Raw genomic sequence first — 16,675 nt, forward strand, 5'->3', positions numbered from 1 at the left:
ACTTGCGAACAAGGAGCTAGTACATAGCATCCCGCAAACTAACTTCCACATAAGATACAAACATATAATTTTGTCCATTGTGTATGACCCCATACACTTTAAAGGTCATATAGATATGCCCTAAGGTTTGTTCATAGATTGCCCCAAGCTCACAGAGTTTAAATGTAGATGGGCGTGTTTAGTGTTCATGTGCCTTTATGTGTGTATGTTTTTGGGTCGGTTTTCCTGAAAACCCATGTATGGGACCTGTGTAAGTAATGGTGTATTTATTATTGCACCTGTGTGTGGGAAATGGAGTCCGGAAAGGTCAATGCACCCTGGTGCAAATGTCACATTGACTGCCTTTAGTTAGCCCGATTCTGAGAGCTGCACCAGATCCAATGATTGGGATAATCACTCCTGTCCACCCAAAAGCAATGGTGGTGCCACTGACTAGTGGCGCTTATGTCTGGCCCTGCTTGTATTAACCTACTGTAATGCTGCCTTGTCTTTCTTTTTTTTTCTTTTTTTTTTTAAAGATGGGATAACACTATTTGTTCCATGGTCATTGCTGCTTATGCCGACACGAGTTTTGACCACATCAGTCTTTTTCGATGCACGAATTACAGCCTCAAGAGCTCTCAGCCTCCAACTCTCACCAGATTCGCCAATAGTTAGGGATGTAACTTTCTCTTAACCTGGGGGGGCGTGGCTACAAGGCCATGTAAGCGGACGTGCTTGCCGTGAGGCTCCGGGCGATCCTGCAAACATCATTTGAAAAAGTGCAGTTGCACTGGCCTGGCGAGCATGCAAAGATAAGCACCTTCCTATGAATATACGGTGTGCACCCGGTACTAATCTAGAGCCCGCATGATCCTTGGAACAGCTGCTAGAGGTGCGTGAAGTCCGGTGCTGATGAAGACCCGAAAATAAAAATGGCGACCCTCCGAGACAAGGAAGACGGGATGAGCGGATCGATGGAGGCGCTGGCTGGGGGATGGACACTGAGACAAGCGAAGCAGCAGGTGCGTGCACCCTGAGGAGTGACACCGGTATGCACAATTGCTCTGTGTGGCCTTGAAACGGGCAAAGAATCTCTGCAGGCAGCGCGAGTCGGAGGAGCTGCCGGCACTAGGACCGCGCGGGTGCCGCACAAAACAAAGCGGACCCTGCGGCCCGAGCGAAATTAGTGCCCAGAGGCATCTAGCGGGCAGGAGGAGAGACGGGCCACGGCCCCGAGTGAACAGCTGTGGGCCGGGACGGCGGATCAGGGACTGAGACACCCACCCATGGGCTCTGTCCAACCTGCGTGCAGCGGTCCGAACTGGACAGGGGACCGTGACAGGCATCAGCCTGGCCGGATGGTGCGGAGCCTGCGGGCTGGGTACGAGACGGACGTCAGCATGCGGAAAACACCGGAGCGGTCACAGCGCTCCATAGAGTGAGTGACAAGGTGTAGAGATACAGCTGGAGAGAGCTGCGGAGGCGAATGGGAGCACAATATCTCATATGCACCGCATGGAGTGGACGCATGCGTGATCATTAAAAACAATAGTAGCAACACTCAGGAAGCCTATATTGAGCCTGTGAACTGCAGGACACCCCCTGGCACAGCCACTACACACTGGATGGTGCAAATCATAAGGATGGTTACCTGACCACTGCCACCATCCTGACACCGGCCCAACAGCACAGAAGAAGAGAGTGCACAGGCTGGCCATCAGGGACACAATGTTTCCGAACGGCACATGGCCCTAGGAAATGACAAAAGACAAAAGGCCCAAGACCAAAAGGACACGCGCTAGCCATCCAGCAAGCCCGGTGAAGGGTGTACACAGGACGTGAATGGTGGCTTTGAGGCCCATGTGTGTGGCTTGATAACTGACACTGGGGCTGCCGCTTGTAGCAGTTACAAATCGGACACGAATCATAGGGCGTCCCTGCGGACACATAGAGGTATTGGAGGAAAGACTCATACAATTATGTGGAAGAACACAACCCATTGAGGCACACTCCTGAGGGGGCCTCCCTGAACGCAATAGACTGTATAGAGTTGCCCCCGCTGGGAGTGCAGATCACAAGTGGTGTGACAGACCCACGACCCATAACAACAAACCTCCTAGACTTAAGGGGAAGCAGCCCACGTTGGGCGAATACGCCAAGACACCGCCCGGCCCGGAAGGTGCCAGGAGTAAGGACAGGCCTCCTGGGGGTGGCATGGCCGTCACGGGCACGAACCAAGAGGTCCTAGCCGCAATTGCAGACCTGAAGGCAGCATGGGAAACCAAGCTTGAATTGGTGGTAACCGAACTGAAAAGAGCGCTGGACCGCAAGGTAGGAGAGGTGCAGGAAGAGGGGAATCTCCTCCGGCAGGATGTCAGGTCATTGGCGGAGCGCACTGAGAACCTCGAGAAAGAGGTGGGCCCGAACACAGCGGACTGTGCCTCACACAAGTCGGAACTACACGCCCTGGTGCAGCGGGTGGGTAATCTGGAGAACAGGGCGGAGGAGGCGGAAGGACGCGCCCGGAGAAATAACATCCGCATAGTGGGCTTGCCGGAGGGAGAAGAGGGCCACAACCCCACGGAATTTATTGAATCCATGTTGCTGCAAGAGATACCAGGAGGGGTCCTGTCTCAGAGGTTCGCGGTGGAAAGGGCGCATAGGGCTCTTATGAGAAAGCTGCCGCCGGGTAACCTGCCCAGGCCAGTGATTGCCAAGATCCTTAATTACCGGGATCGAGAAAGGATACTGGAGCACTTCCGCAAAGGGGGAACAATTCAAAGAGGGGCGGCAAACATAACGGCCTACCCACACTATACCCTGATGGTTCAGCGGAGCCGAATGAACTTTGGGGCGGTCAAGAGGAGATTGAGAGAATCGGGCCATAAGTACATGTTGCTTTACCCGGCGAAATTGAAAGTCTTTCATAAGAATAGAACCGTATTCTTTGAAACTCCGGAGGAGGACATGGGATGGCTCGATACGCAAGGTTGCCCACAGGAGCCGGACGAATGGAAGAGGTGGAGGAGATAAGTAATGTGCAGGGGGGGGCACCTTGAGGGGGTGCGGTTTGAGACTATGGGACTTGACTATAGTCAGTAATTTGGCCCGCTGGCCGGTAAAACTAGCTTGAAACAGAAAATGACACATGAGCACTGTAACTGATGCTTTATTAAGGAGCCTTGCAGAGCCAGTCTGCATACCCCCATTTAGGTATATTTAGTTAGGTCACTGTTAGATTGGTGATGCCCCGCGGGGTCCTAGTCCTCGGATACGAGACAGGACCAGACGCGGGTGGGCCTCAGATCCAGGGATGGAGCTGGGCATTTGTTGGGGTAGGGTAGGGGGGAGGGGTTGGGTTGTGTGCTGTGGAGTGGAGTTGGGGGACAGGGAGGGGGGGAATTGTTGAATGAGGGAAGGGGGAGAGTCGGAAAATGAGCCATTAAAGGGAGGGGTGGGTTGGGAACAGACCGAGTAGATGGCATTGGGTAATCTCCGAATTGTGACCTGGAATGTACGGGGCCTCAATAGCTATCTGAAACGAAATAAAGTGATGCTGTACTTAAAGAGGATGCGCATTGACATAGCCCTGCTGCAGGAGACTCATCTCACTAGGGAGAAGCTGGAGGTGGTCAGGAGAAAATGGAGGGGTAATGTTGTGGGGGCTACATACTCAGGGTACGCTAGAGGGGTTATTACTTGGGTGGCGCCGCATGTGCCGTTACAGGTGCTTAGCTCAATGGTAGACCCGGAGGGCAGAATGGTGGCGTTAACAGGGCTCCTGGAAAACAGGGAAGTGCGTATCATAAATCTGTACGCCCCCAACCACGACACAGCGGCTTATTTTAGGTCCCTTTACGGCAAACTTGGCCCCCTGGACTGGGGCGCGGTGGTGTGGGGAGGGGACTTTAATTGCACCCTGAATCCCAAAATGGATAGGTCAGTTGACAAGGCGGGGAAAATGGTGCCGGCGGCCAGAGCGCTGGGGACATTGTTGGAAGACCTAGGCCTAGTGGACGCGCGGAGAAGGCTGCATCCTATGGATAGGCAATATTCGCACTACGCAGTGCCACATGACTTGTACATGAGGCTAGATTATGTGTTTGTAGCGGCTGAGATAGCGGGAGAAATGGTAGGAGCAGAATACAAGGCCCGGGTATTATCTGACCACTCGCCTTTGGTGGTAGAGTGGCGACACCAACCCCCCAGATCGTGGATCCCAACATGGAGACTTAGGACAGAGGCACTGCAAGATGAGGGGTTCCGGGAAGAACTGAGGGATGCCATCGAGGAATATTTTGATATAAACACAGGCAGCGTACGCTCTGTGGGAATGTAAAAAAAAGAGAAAAACAAAAATAAACTTTCTCTTAACCTCTCCGTGGACACATCAGATGTTCCGGGTGAAGTATAACGCAATCACGTGTGGTTCCAGACTTAGGGGAGAGTGCTAACTGCTTTTAACATTGTAGTTTACCAGAAAATGTGGTAAAGTAGTGTACAATATTAAAAGCAGTTACCTAGGCTAATCCTGCACCCATGTGATGTTTGGGACTGATGGAAGAACTCACGTCTAAGTTGTAACCATGCTTGTTTCCATTTTTTAAAAACACCCACTTTCCTTGTTTCCAACATTCATTTTAAACACCCCTTATTCCAGAAATGAAGGAGTACAAAAAATAATTACACCCGACCTATGCTTAATAACATGTTACCTTCCAAGAGACAAGCATACACCTCTTTAAACTGCCTTATTGTATCCACAACACAGAAGCCGCTTTTTCACACAAGCATCTAGAAAACATAGGAAGCATGCAAAGCATTGTTAACACAGTTTACATATCAACAAATTAGACACTCACAGACTAATCATTGGTAAATTAGAAAATACACAGGTTTATGCAGTGGAGGTAGTCAGGGGCGTTGGAATGCCAATGGCCCCATCCCAGTGAGCTGGGACTTCCGAGAAGAGGGACATTAGCCCTCTCCACTAAGACTTGTGCCTGCCCCGCCCAGTAATAAAAGAAACAGACCTGGTGCATGACCAGTCAGTGGCCTGTGAAGCCGTGCAATGACTTCAGCAAGACTTTCTTTTTCAATCTGTTAATAAGACAGATCTCTATGAAATACACTAGGACGAGGGTGTGTATCACACAGCAGAGCAGCCTGAGATTCAGTCTCTGCCACCACCAGGGGGTTTAGGGTTGGTGGGGACTCGGGGAACGGTGTAGGTGAGTGTGGGGGGGCAGCGATTAAAATTTTAAAAGGCCAGGTCACCACAAAATACAGGGCAGGGGGAGGGTGGGGTTGCTTTACCGTCAGCCACAGGGTTGGTGGGGAGCTGGGAACTCTGTAGGTGAGTGGGGGTCATGTTCCCGGCCGGATGGGCACTGGGAGGGCAATTCAAACGACGGGGAAAAACAGGGCGCGGGGTGGGGGTAAGGGGCTGGGTAGTGTTGGCAAATAAAAGAATGGAGTGCATGAGGGGGAGACAAAAAGTAGCGGGTGAAGGAAGAAAAAGGCTGAAATGCCCAAAATGACAAAAATAAAAAAGTACCTGCTTCTCAACTTCTCTGGACCTGCTACTGGTATGATTCGGTTGGCATTATGTCCCGTGGGCCTGCTCCTCCTGCCTTAAACAGCAAGCGAACCGGAAGCAAAATATTCATTGCTTCTGGTGGCTAGTCCGTAAGCCCTCCCCTCCAGGCCCAACCAGCAATATGAGGCATAGAGGGGAGGGCTTTGTTTGAACTCTTTGCGGCATTGAGTGCCACAGGGTCAGAGAGAGAGAGATGCAGTATGGATCCCAAAAGAAAGGGCCAGCCACCCTGCGTCTTCTTTCCAGCCCGGGTTGTAGGGGGGTCTGCCCCAATTGATTCTACCGGTGGGTGTCCGTGCCCCGGAGCACCCGTGTACTCTGCGCCCCTGCTCTCATGCATCGTGCACCTCCCTGCACTTGTTTGAAACTGGCACAGGGAGATGCCTTTGTTTTCTACACGTTTCAATGCACATCCCATTTGTGAATTCGGGGTGCGCACACTCGGAAGACCTTTGTTCATAGGGTGCACCTGCTATCAGACCTTTGGTTAAACTTTGTGCAAATCACTATTTAAATATGTGGATGTCAGCGCTCAGAATGAAATGTCGTGGGAAGCTCGCTCTTCTTTGCAAGGGAGCACATTATGGCATTGAACATGGGTAGACGATTCCCTAAGGACAGAGTGAAATTGTCCAAAGTGACCACCTCCCACTGAAGACGACCTCCAGTTAACTATTATCCTCTCTTTGTCTTATCATTAATAGACGGACTGGATCTCTGAGAGGTGTCTCGCGTTGTTACCTTCAAGGAAGCGAGGAGGACAGATTCCTGTGCAGCGCTGGAGCCCCAGAGCACCCAACCGGGGAAGACCAGAGCCTGCAAACAACCCAGCAGAGGGAGGTATAGGACACCTGCACGAGGCAACCCGCTTCCTTCCCTGAACAGAGATTGATACCAGTGGGACGTGTCCTCAGCTAGTTCACACATACTTCAATTGCAGGTAAGTGCATATGTAATCTTAAAGAACAGGAAGTCAATGTGTCATCTCCTCTGTTACATGTATTCCACTACAGGCCTGGATGCTTTTTCTTTCTCCCAAGCCAAAGATAGAATCTGGTCGACTCAGCTCAGACGATCAAGCACTGCCCATTTCCCAAGTCACAGCCAGGCACAGAGACACGCACGCATGCACACACACAAACACACCACACACACCCCACCTCCCCACCATAGACGTTTTTATGGGAGGGCAAAAGGGGCACTTGCCCAGGGCCCCCACCTCGGAGGGTTCCCCACAAGGCTGCCTGATCTAAAGAAGTAAGATTCCTTTGTTCACCCGACTTATATAGCACACATCAGGATATTTTTTGGCATGGTACTGAAGCTCTACACCTATTGCCTTTTTTGGCAACTACATTCTGCCTCGATCAATTCATCATGTAACGCTTTCTGTGTTCACTGTGGTATATATAGTTTGTGTGTTTGTTCCTTGTGGCACAACTCCTCTAGCATTCTTTCCTTCCTGCAGGAATTATGTTGATCATGTGCAATAGACAAATTTGAAATCCATATTGGTAAATTGAGTGCCACGATGGTTCAAAAGTTAGCTCAGTGTGTTTAGCACACCTTGCAGAGATATGTGTTCCTACACAAGATTAGAATAGCACATTCCTGTAATGCTGGTTGAGCCTTTCCTATGTCTGAAGTTTATAAACCTGCCTGCGTATGTACTTGGTCTTGCAGCACAACAGGTGCTATTATCAGCAATGTACCTGCACCAGATGGGGTTGCTATAAAAACGAACATGTCATCCTTATGATGAAAGTCTAGAAATTGGTTTGTTCAGATAGGGGGTTGTAAAACCTAGGTAATCACCTTGAATGATGAGCAAAAACTGTTAGTGCAAGAGATGAATAAGTATCCAAATTTGGAACCAAAGCATTCACACTTGTATCCTGGCTTTACCAGCAGACAATACAGTGACCCTGGTCATCATCTAATATCTCGCACATTACTCTACCGTCTTCTGTGAAGTTTGCCTCTTTGCATGCTCATGGCATCGCCCATTACTTGATCTTTCCTCTTATGCAGGCAATTTGAGTTGAAGGGGTGGTAAACAGAAGGGAGTGGACCAGGTGGTGCAGGGCTATGGCAAGCATGTTTTAAAGTATGCTCATTTGACACAAAGAAACGCTTAGCATTTTTGTAAAAGTCAAAAGTTTTTCTTCACGTTTAAAAATAACAATTTCACAAGCCAGTGTTTTGGAACCATGTAAAGTTTTAAAATACAAATGACCATCCAAGATTAAATCTGTTAAATGACACTGATTGGTCTGCTGGTACTTATATAATTCTCTGATGGAGAGAATTAAGCTAGAATCATTCTCGGTTACACACTTCTATAATATTTTGTTTTAAAAAATGATCATGTTTGGTAATGTAATTGGTGCACTTTCCAAGTCAGTTTTGATAAAATTAGATAATTTTAGTTCATGGTAAGAAGTGGTAATGAAAGTGTTCAAATGCAGAAATTGCAGAGTTGACACAAATCCCAGATTCACCGCTCAACCAGTGTGTGTAATGCTGGGCATCTAATTTAATATTGTATTGCCTAACTTCTCGAAATTGCCAGTCCCTAAACCTTTCAGAATTGTCAGCCCTTCATAGAGATTTCCTTCTCAGTGTGTAATCTTCAAAACAGCCTCTCTCATATTGCAAAGCACAGGCACTTTATTTTATTATGAAACACCTGTGTATAGGCGAGTTATAAATGCCATATCATATATCATATCATATTCTTTTGATCTCTAATGGCAACACTATTTGAAAACCATGTCCCGTTTATAACCTCAGTCTGTCTGGATACAGACATCTTCCTGGTAGCTTGTAATCTGCATTCAATCTCCATGCTATGGTATGTTCAGCTTTCTCCTTCCTTACAGTTGGTCGCCTCTATCCTTGCTTGAGCATGTTTGCATTCTGTGAGGCAGCTAATGTGAGTTCTCTGTCGATTCTGGGTTACATGTACCTTTTACACACAGTCCTGCATGAATACTACAGGCTTCAATAACTCCTGGAGTCTATTGATAGAAAGTCTCCAGAATCTATGCTAGAACAGAAGTAACCTCTCTGTAGACTGATAATGTTGGCCTTCAAATGGTACTTGTTTATCATTCTGATTTGAGCATGAATGAAGAGGGTAAGGGGACTTAAAGCGAGTAAACATTCTTATTTTTAATGTGGGGAGGAAGCATATCAACCTATGGGTTGTGATTGTGGAGGGTGGTGGGGCAGATATTCTTGATTCCTTCATTCCTTTGGTTAGGTGGAGGAGCCCAAAGATGTCCGTGCCCAGGGCCACAAAAGTGCTTAAGATGGCCCTGCTCCCCACCCCTCCATGGTTCAGCAGCATCTTAACGGCCCTGCAAACACATTTCTTTTGTCAGCAGCAGAGACTTTCATATGCATGGTGGATCATTGCCAACTGAAAGGCCTTACTTTGTTTATATCCATGAGGACTATTGCTGGACATGCACACAATAAAGTTTGCTTTAAAGTAGATGTAGCCAAATGTTCTCAACAACATGCATAAAATGGAGTTTAAGAACATCCATATCTAAGTTATTATACAACTTGTTTTATTCGTGTTTTAAAGCCCTGAAAGTACACTTGGGTTAAATAGATTAAATTATTTTACATTCTGGGACTTAAAGTTTACCATTCAGGATATGGAAAATACAACTGAAATGATAATCGTTTGACTTAAGATGCTGCCATAGGAATGGACATGCAGTCATGTGGCTTTACTATGCGAATTGTATACTTTGTAAGTAAACTCTATAAGACCGTATTATTGTAGGCCTTCAAATCCAAAACTTAAATATTGTAGCAAGTAAAGATTGGAAGGTATGTGGTTACATTTGCAGAGTGGGTTAAAATCCCTGTTTCACTGTCACTCCAAAGTGTGGGATCCAGGTCAAATAATTTCATGTTACTCTAACTTAACTACAAAAAAAGAGGAGTCTTTATATGTGATCAAGTTCACACTATTTGAAAAAAGACACCCTTGCAATGGAATAGATTTGATGAGTAGGACCAGAATGGTGTACACTCGTGCTCCTCCGTTAGTGCTTCCAAAGCGGTCATCTAGAAGGGCATTATTGGTCCAGTGGGCCTCCCTCAGTCCTATATTCCTTGGTTTGACAGGCATATTATCCCAGCAGGCAGTCAGTCCGCTATACTAGAATCTTTGGTACACTAAGTACGGCAGAGACAAGATAATCATTTTCCCGATGCTGCCTGTCACAAACGTTGCATGGGCCATGCAGATTACTGCACCGCAGGAGAAGGAGTTACACCATTTGTTATGCCATGTAATGCTAGGTTATTGCGTCTCTTATAACACACCTTCTGCCATTTTCTCACTTTCTAGGGACTTCAGGGTCTGCAAGCAGTGGGGCAGGGTCTAATGCAGTAGCAGGGAGGAGCGAGCAGGGCAACTATAATTTGTTACAGTGTTGATGTGTGCCGATCTGAAGACTGGGCTCTGAGCAGTGTACATTTTAGATTTCTTGTGAGCTGTCTGGGGCAGTAATTAATCTGCACGCCAGGTTGCTAAGGTACTTGTTTGTCTGGCTGTCTGTGAATCTGGCAAGGAGTTGCTTAAGGAGTGTGGGGAGTTGTGTTGGTGTATCTGTTGAGGATTCATTTTTGGGTTTGGCATGTTTGGTGGTGCTAAATTGTAGTGTAAACTCGAAGAGTGAAAGGGAAGTTCGGGAGCAGACTCTCCCATTGGCATGGCAACTGACCGACGCTTACTGGATGAAATGGTCGAAGCACTGACTGGGCCTTGATTTGATTCTATGAGGGATGTGCTTCCTGGTCTATGTTAGCAACGCTGTGCTTCCTGGTCTACGAACGACAAGCCCACAGAGTGACTCAGCTTCTTCTGCTGCACACTGCACGCGAACGCAGAGACTATAGAGGACACCAGTCCCTTCGAGGCCAGCACAGATCTTTTTCAAAAGACCACAGCCTCATTGAGGAGGAGCCCATTGGGACCTTCACAGATGAGTTTGTGTCCCTTTTCAAGCACCTGGGGCATACAATCCCATAGCACTCAATGAACATCCATCTCATACAGTTCCTCCTTCTGAAGAAGGGAATGTAAGACATGAGGCATATACAGCCCCTATAAGATGGCTGAAACACCCTGGTGTAGACGCACCTTTTAACCACAGTGTATCATCACTGTAACTGGAAGAAAATGTGTTACTTGTTGTATTATCTATGTTCAAAATGTTCCCTTGTCTTGAGTAAGATACTGTCCATCATTTAATGACAGTGAAAGACTCACTCCTTGTTTTGACGCACAAACAATTGGATCAATTATTGTTCATGCTTTTGTGCTCTTTTTTCCTGTATGACTAACACTGAAAGTTCTATGATGTTTGTTTTATGTACCTTATCTCTGGTGACTTCATAAAAATACCAAGAATCGACCACAGTTCTGTTACCATGGATTGAGTGTTTTTTTCTAGCTGCCACGGTGGTAGGGAATAGGAAAGTGCAGGAGTGAATTTCCTGACCTATTCAAGTTTATCCTTGTTTCACAAGTAGCCTTCCTGGGCAGAATAGGGCCCCCACCAGGAGCCCAGATCTTTAAATCTATGAGGGATGTGCTTCTGCCATTGTATCCCATAGTAGTTCAGTTGCCGTGCCAAAGCAAAATGACCTAATGCTAAGGAGCTATGTCAGCAGATCGTAGGAAGGAGCGATTGCAGGAGTAGGAAGGTAGGAGTGGAGTACAGGGGGTCGGGCATTCAGACGCCCACCCTTGCCTAGAGGCCTTCATGGTGACCGGCACTTCCTCAGGGGGGCAGAGGATTTGTTACGGCAAGATGGAATTATTTCAAATGTTTGCTGCTGTAGGATTAGAGTGCGACCGGCACTATCATGCCTCACCCAGCGGCCACATTTCAGTGGTGATATCACCTACCACTAGCCCCAGACGTTACATGTTAGAGGGATCCGGAGCTACCACAGACGAGGGAGGCCCAAGTCAATGACATGAGAAGCAGAAGAAAGGGACCTATGCCTCTACGCATGCATCCATTCACCGGTACATCACGGAAGTTGTGGTTTATGCTACTTTGTTGACTAGCTGAAGCCTCAGCAGCTGCTCAGGAGGCGGAACTGCGATTCCTGCTGTGCCTTTGTCAAGACGCCAATTTATTTTCCACTATGGTTTTGTTGAATATGTTTGGGGGTGTGTTACTTTTGTTGCTACAGGACTGTTGTGGCTTATGTTAACTAGCTTCAAAGCTAGTGGATTTGGAATGGGACAAAATGATCAAGGGCAAAAAGTCTGACCCCCAAAGGTTTGACCCCCATTTTCTGCAGATATATATGTGGGGGGTAAAGTTAATAAAAATATATAGGGGTAAGGTTGGGGGCTCTAAGAGGTCTCCCCGCACATACATATTTGTGGAAAAATGGAAGTAAAAAAAAGGTCGGACTTTTGGTAGTCAGACTTTTGCATTCGGTCATTTCACGCAGATCTGTGGATTGGGGATTTGGCTCGGGCTAGGGGATTTGTTACATAGAGTGAAACAATTTTAAAACGGAAACCAGAGAAAGGGTGTTGAGCTTTTGTTACAAGGCTGGCTAAGTGCCAATGGCCAGTAATGTGTTTGAGTGTTTTACGTGTATCGTGACGTTTTAGGAGAGTTTCCAATGAAGCTTTTTACATTGCATTAGTTTGCATTCAGCATTTCTGCTGACAAATTCTTGCCGGCGCAGGGAAGGTTCGTCCGACCATCAGCTAAGAGTCATGTGCCAGTCACAGGTCGATTGCAAAATGCATTCTTGCATGAGATGTTGCAACCCTGAACTCAGCGCCAGTACCCCAGTACGTTACACTTGCGGAAAGCTCACTATTGTGCATTCAAATCTCACTCCTGTTTTTTCTCACACCTATATTTCGTGTTCTGTTGTTGGTTCGTGTTAATCTAGAGGACGATTAGGGGTTGGCAGATAAAGTTTCACGGATTTATGATCTGGAATTTGACCTGGGCGATGGGTGTCGTTTTCTTTTTATTGGAAAAGTCACGTACAGGCAATCACAGTTATACCCCAGCCTTTTGCTTAACATGTGCTGTGCTTTCTAATTGAATTTGGCGTCTATCCTGTCGTAAGTAGTCCAAGCACCTACCACCGGAAAGCACGCATTTGAGTTAGAAGGTGCAGCCGATGGATCATTCTTAAAGTTGGATACCTTTAGCTGCTGAGATCCTTATACTGTTGTTGCCGAGCTCAGTGCAATAGCGCCTACTTGTCTGTGGTGTTCAGAAATAGAAGTGCAAACTGACACGATTCAATTGTTTCTGAGAATGGGTGTACTCTTTATTGTTCGTATCCGCAGGACAGTTTGTAAAATGAAGTCACCTGATTTGAATGAGCTGCTCCACAGTACTGTCTTGTGGCCAATGCTGGATTTGACTTGTATGGACTTCATTGATTCACGGTGCATCACCCTTTCTCAACTCTCATGCTGGACTTCCTTTGCATGCTGTACTCTTGCATGCTAGCCCTGAATCATGCTGTTCCCATGCTCATCTTGTATCCTGGCTTACAACATTATGTGTTACTACTGACTTCTGCAATTGTATTTGATCTCCCCTCTTGCTTCTCCACTCTTTTTGTCTGCTTACTCTCTGTTCTCCTCTCCACTCCCTTTCCCCATATCCTGCCCTCCTTCCCTTACTTCCTTCTATGCACTTACTCGGTCAGATGTATCCCTGGACCTAGTATGATATCAACTTTGCCCATCTCCTCCCTACTCCCCTTACTTGTCCCCCCCCCCGCCTGCCCCCTCCAGCACTATCTGAAATATCGTCAAGCCTAGTAGGGTAGTCGCTTGTTTTGTTCCTCCCCTCCCTTTCTGCACCCCTCTCCCTCACCGTTTGTTTTTCTCCGGCTCTACCAGAAATGTCATCAGGCCTAGTACGGTAGTCACCTGTCTGTTTCGATTTCCTTCCCACTCTCCCCCTCCCTTCCTTATCTATGTCTTAGCTCTTGCACTATCTGAAATGTCGTCAGGCCGAGTACGATAGTACATTTCACATCCTTGCTGTTCATGGCCTGTAAGAATGTCATTGTATTTTCCCTTGTTCCCTCCCTTGCCTTGAAGCGCTTTGAAACACATTGTGTATGGGCGCTATACAAATAAGCTATCATATCACATCATATCATTACTCGTTGAGTAAACATCCCGATTGGTTCACTTTTGGCAGTGGAGAGTTTTTTTTAATTATAGAATTCGAGGTGCTACATTATTGGCTTTGTGGTTTTACTCAACTTTTTTCTCTCATTCAGTTTTTGTCTTTGCTTTTGCCCCAATTGTGTGAAACCTGCTGTAAATTAGACATGCAACAATGCTTCTTTATGTTACTCATGTTCGTTGCCCAGTTGAGACAGTTTCTGCGTGTCTGGGTTCCTCTACAGCCCCAGAATCCCAAACAAGCTGAGGCTAGATACATGAAGATTGCATGAGGAGATCCATGTTTGTGCTCAGTTAAATCATTATTGGTGCACAACAGGTTTTCTGAAATGTTACACCTATGCAAACGTCTGTCAGTCTGTCCTGGTTGTCAGCTATGCCAGACATTTGGGAGGCCAGACTATTTTAAAACAGATCGCCACCTGCATACGGATGATTCCTATGGTTAACGGGCAAGATTTGCACAGATCTTGAGTAGACCGTTTTGTCACAGATTCTGTCGCTACGCATGTCAATGTGTGATCAAGTGCTGAAATTGCAGAGTACGTTAAAATTCTTACTTCACTATTTAACCAAAGTATATTATGCAAGGACAAATATTCAATCTCACTCTGACTTAACTACACGTGGGTCCTCATAAGTGATTACATTTACTCTCTACCCCCAACCATCCTACCCCCTCTTTCTCAACTCAACTGCACCTCCTGTCCCTCTACCCCCACCATGCACGCTACCCCCTTCTCTCTAGCCCCACCCACCCTACATACACCCTTAATTGCACCATCCACCTTCTCCCCTCGCCCTACCCCTCTCATCCTTCCTCTCACACTCTCACTTTATTTGTTACCCTCTCACTCTCGCCCTTCCTTGTTAATTTTTCCTCTTACTTATTATCGATGGCACACTCTATCAAAAGCGCATTAAGGCCACACAAATGGGAAAAGAGCGCTATATTAATAACCAAATACAATAAAATACAATGGCAAGCGGTGCCTGGCAGCGTTTACTCACTTTGCACTGTGGAGTATAAATGTGAAAGGCAAAAGACGGCATACACGTTTGTACGCTTCCTTTTGCCATTTACATTTTCACCCAGCTGTGCAAATGATGAAAATCTGCCTGCGGGAAGCTGCTTACATTACGGTGTAAACGTCCAAGACAGCAATTTAACCAGTAGATCTCACTGTGTGATTCTACTCTTGCTTACTGCACATGTAAAGTAGAAAATCAATTCAACTTGATAAATTGTCACATACTTCAAAAACTTTAATGTGATTCTAGTGCTATGCTTTAAAAACAATACACATCATTTTGGTTGAACAGCAGAAACATGTTAATTATTAGTTTGGAAATTATGAATCTCGGAGTGCTGTGGGGGGTGGAGCACATCAACAGGCTGATGATTTCAAAGCAACAGCTTGTTATGATTTTTTTCCAACAAGCCTCTCCTGCCCTGCCAAAGACCAGAGTTGAACTTTAAGATCCTGGGAGGTTTGAGGCGGTTGAAAGCGATCCTCTTTAGGTGCACCGGTTTTACCCGGCATATGCAGCACTTAATCAAATATCAAACAGAATAAATGCTCACATGGCTCGCAATTTGGTAGCCAATCTAAACAATTAGGCTGCACCATGGAAATGTGGCTGATGAGCTCAGATTGCAGCATAGCATAACGATGCAATCTCAAGAAATAAAACAGTGGGCCTCATTACGACCCTTGCGGAAATGGAAAAATGATGGCGGAAATGCAATACCGCCATCGAACACCGCTCGTTGCGATCATGACCCGTCACCGTAAAGTACGATGCCATTAGCGACACCGCAGTGAACGGCAACGCTAACTGCACCAAGTACGCGCACGCGCGCCTTGCAAAACCGGAATCACCGCCATGGCGCAACGGTACGCGAATTCTGACCCTAGCGGACATGTACTGAACGCCATCAAGCACGTCGTAAAGTACCATTCCGCCATGGCGAGAAATACGGCAACGCGAACCAACCGTAAATGGCCCACTGAGTGCCTGTACTCCACTCCCTGGCCTCATTGCACAACTCCTGGCAGGCGCAATGTACTCACACTATGCAACCAGTGAAATCCACAATTCACCCATGCATGCCAACGTAGAAAAGCATGCAGGGGCTCAAAGCGCCCCGTGAGTGGGCATCCATGTACGGCATGTCACCATAGCCGTACTGACGCAGCACAGGCATGTGAAGGTACAATACATCAAAATGAAAATCAAGAACACATGACACAAAACAACAGTAGTCCCCCATCGCTTGCCACCAGCGCAAGGCAACATCCAAAACAGCATCCTGAGGGGGATTGCACCAGCCCTGTACTCATGCCAGTAAACAAACCAACCATCAGCAGAAGCATGTACCACACAAGTCGGCAGAGTGACTGAGCAGCCAGGCTCATCCCAAGAGGGGCCGATGGGAGCTGCAGGGCACAGATGGCATCAATACAGAAGCTATTCCAATGGACATGACCCCAGTCCCCCTCCAACAAACGCACGCAAACACAGTCACCTGTGACCAGCCACATTCTGAACAACCCATCATTCCACCAATCGACCTGGCTGACAGGCACCAGTCGGCCAAAAGCCAATCCCCCGCCCCTGAACAGCACATCATGTAAACAGTCACAATGGCAGCCCCTATCCGTGACCATACTGTGCTACGTAGGCAAACGCGGCCAGTACTGTACCACACAACTCAACTCAGAAGGCGGAACACAATGCAGATCATCACGCAATACATACCGCCACAAAGCGAAAATCGCCACATCACCTGCAAAGAACAACGCAACACGACAAATATCGGAATACAATTTAAATGCACATCCAAATGACAAAGGCCCCACAGCAATTTG

At 47.1% G+C, this 16,675-nt stretch overlaps 1 protein-coding gene across 2 annotated transcripts in view; it reads left to right on the forward strand.

Moving 5' to 3' along the window:
* The first annotated feature begins 6,292 nt into the window (after nucleotides 1-6,292).
* LOC138575511 (phospholipid-transporting ATPase IK-like) overlaps nucleotides 6,293-16,675 on the forward strand; it is a 550,807-nt gene continuing 540,424 nt past the window's right edge. For both annotated transcript variants that reach the window (XM_069649490.1, XM_069649489.1), the window contains exon 1: nucleotides 6,293-6,521. The gene's annotated coding sequence lies outside the window, so the exon portion shown is untranslated. The remainder of the gene's footprint in view (nucleotides 6,522-16,675) is intronic.

Source organism: Ambystoma mexicanum, chromosome 1p, assembly GCF_040938575.1.
Source record: "Ambystoma mexicanum isolate Mex_15411 chromosome 1p, UKY_AmexF1_1, whole genome shotgun sequence".
NCBI lineage: Eukaryota > Metazoa > Chordata > Amphibia > Caudata > Ambystomatidae > Ambystoma > Ambystoma mexicanum.